The sequence below is a fragment of the Panulirus ornatus genome, chromosome 4 (assembly GCF_036320965.1).
Source record: "Panulirus ornatus isolate Po-2019 chromosome 4, ASM3632096v1, whole genome shotgun sequence".
Taxonomy (NCBI): Eukaryota; Metazoa; Arthropoda; class Malacostraca; order Decapoda; family Palinuridae; genus Panulirus; species Panulirus ornatus.
Genome location: NC_092227.1, coordinates 89,467,361 through 89,469,860, shown reverse-complemented (window position 1 = coordinate 89,469,860; position 2,500 = coordinate 89,467,361). Strand labels below are relative to the sequence as shown.

The 2,500-nt window shown below is 45.1% G+C and overlaps 1 protein-coding gene across 5 annotated transcripts in view; it reads right to left on the bottom strand.

Moving 5' to 3' along the window:
• The window catches only part of Ptpmeg (protein tyrosine phosphatase Meg), a 653,263-nt gene that overhangs the window by 562,633 nt on the left and 88,130 nt on the right, over window positions 1-2,500 (bottom strand). For 3 of the 5 annotated variants that reach the window (XM_071657245.1, XM_071657235.1, XM_071657279.1), the window contains exon 2: window positions 96-137. The exons of the other annotated variants lie outside the window; for them this stretch is intronic. The gene's annotated coding sequence lies outside the window, so the exon portion shown is untranslated. The remainder of the gene's footprint in view (window positions 1-95; window positions 138-2,500) is intronic. 5 annotated transcript variants of the gene reach the window in all.

Sequence of the window (2,500 nt, the reverse complement as noted above, 5' to 3'; positions counted from 1 at the left end):
CACAAGTTAATTGTAAACAAGCCGGGCAAATCACCACACGTGCCACACCAACCTGGGCAGGCAGGTGGGTGGGTGGGTGGTGGGTCGGTCCTTACCTTCTACTCTTGCTCCGTCATCACCACTGTGTTGTTGTCCTCCTGAAAATAGAGACAAACTTAATACCCCCAGGACAGTAGACAAACTTAATACGCCCCAGGACAGTAGACAAACTTAATACCCCTCCAGGACAGTAGACAAACTTAATACGCCCCAGGGCAGCAGACAAACTTAATACCCCTCCAGGACAGTAGACAAACTTAATACCCCTCCAGGACAGTAGACAAACTTAATACCCCAGGACAGTAGACAAACTTAATACCCCTCCAGGATAGTAGACAAACTTAATACCCCCAGGACAGTAGACAAACTTAATACCCCCAGGACAGTAGACAAGCTTAATACCCCCAGGACAGTAGACAAGCTTAATACCCCCAGGACAGTAGACAAACTTAATATCCCCCAGGACAGTAGACAAACAATATAGTCGGTGTTGCTCAGTTGCATTTCTGACAGCGACACAAGCACGTTTCATATCATCCGTTGCCGATAACACAAGTCTGAAAATCGTATCAGTAACGATGCAGGACAACTACAAGTAGACAGACATAAACGAAGTCTTCAGCTGGGCAACCGAGAACAACAAGCTTAATAATGAAGATCAGTTTCCACTCCTCCGGTGTGGGGAAAATGAACATATCAAAATCAATACAGAACACCGGACGGACGCAGAAGCTATCATAAACCAGCAATGTGGAAAGCATTGGAGTACTAATGTCTTTAACACAATGACACAACAGCTACCTCCTCTAGAATGATGTATACCTGGTGTAGTCTCTGAGTCTTCACCCCGACAGCCGGCCTGTTGGATTTGGTCGTTGATCTGCCAAGCTGTTGGAAGCCGGCCACATCCCTCAGGCCCCCACAGCCTGGCTGGTGTGGTACACTTTGTAGGTACTTGTCCAGTGCATCTTGAACTTCTCTACCGTGCACCATCCCAGGCTGTTTCTCATGATGGTAGATGGCAAGGTGTCTTGGGCCACGCATGTTTAAAGTGTTCTCTCTTTTTGTGCATATGGCACCTTGGGATTTCAGAGGTAGTATTGTACAGTCTTCCATGCCTGTCGTGCCAGTAGCATGTTATTTCTGAATGGAAGTTGGGAACCAAACCTTCTAGGATTTTCCAGGTATACATGATGATATACCTCTCCCGTCTGCGCTCCAGGGAGTATACCATCAGAGTTTCAGCCGTTCCCAAAAATCTTGTTCCTTTACCACATCAGTATGAGAATAATCTCTGAACATTCTAACTCCGCAATTTCGCCCACCTTGTAGCGTGAAATCAAGACGCAACAATATTCAATTCGTGAAAGAATTGGAGCTTTGAATAACATCAAGACTGGTGTTTCTTCGCTCGTCTTGAAGGTCCGCAGGATCCAGTCTGCCATCCTTCTGCATGAGGCAACCGTTGTTGTGTTGTATCCGCTGAGGGTTAAGTCGTTAGGCAATATTACTCCAAGGTTTTGCACACAACTCTGCTGGTTCATGACAGCTTCTGTGTCTGGTCGGTATTCTGTGTCTGCCCGGTATTCTGTGTCTGGTCGGTATTCTGTGTTGTTTTTGATTTCTTCATTTTCCCCATATCGTAGGAGTTGACATGTCTCCATTGTCAAGCATGTTGTTCTCGGTTACCCATTTAAGGACATCGTTTATGTCTGAAGCATTTCAGGATCATCTACTGATGTGATTATCATACATATTCTTGTATCATCTACAAAGGATGATGTTGAACTGTGGCTCGTGTTTGCGTCTGTGTCAGGTATAAGAATGAGGAACAGGAGAGGCGCAAGTACAATTCCCTTGGGTGACTCATATTTTTACTGTGGAGACACGGGATATGGCATGGTATACAACTACGTGTTGTTAATCTGTAAGCTAAAAAGTTGTACTTTCATTTCCCAGTATTTCCAGTTATTCCCATCTCTCGCATTTTATGTGCTCTCACACCATGGTCACATGTGTCAAATACTTAACAAAGTGTGTATAAATCACGTTAGCGTTTTCTATGTTTCCCAGAGCTACAAGGATGCTATCATAATGATCCAACAACAGAGAGAGGCGAGATCTTCCCGCCCTGACACCATGTTTCCCAGAGCTACAAGGATGCTATCATAATGATCCAGCAACAGAGAGAGGCGAGATCTTCCCGCCCTGACACCATGTTGTCCTGGGTTATGTAGGTATATGTCTGTTGTATGTCTGGAGGACCAAGGTGGTCAGGTCATGTACACATTCCTCTCTGTTGTGGTACTCAGCAGGGTTTCCTCGCACACATCTCAATGATCACATCCTCCCACTTTATCCACTTATTATCAAAACGGAGATCTCAGAAAATATCCTCACCGTTACGTGTGTTCTAACTAGGTGGTTTAGCCTCCAAACTTGTTTTTCCTTCAACTTAGGT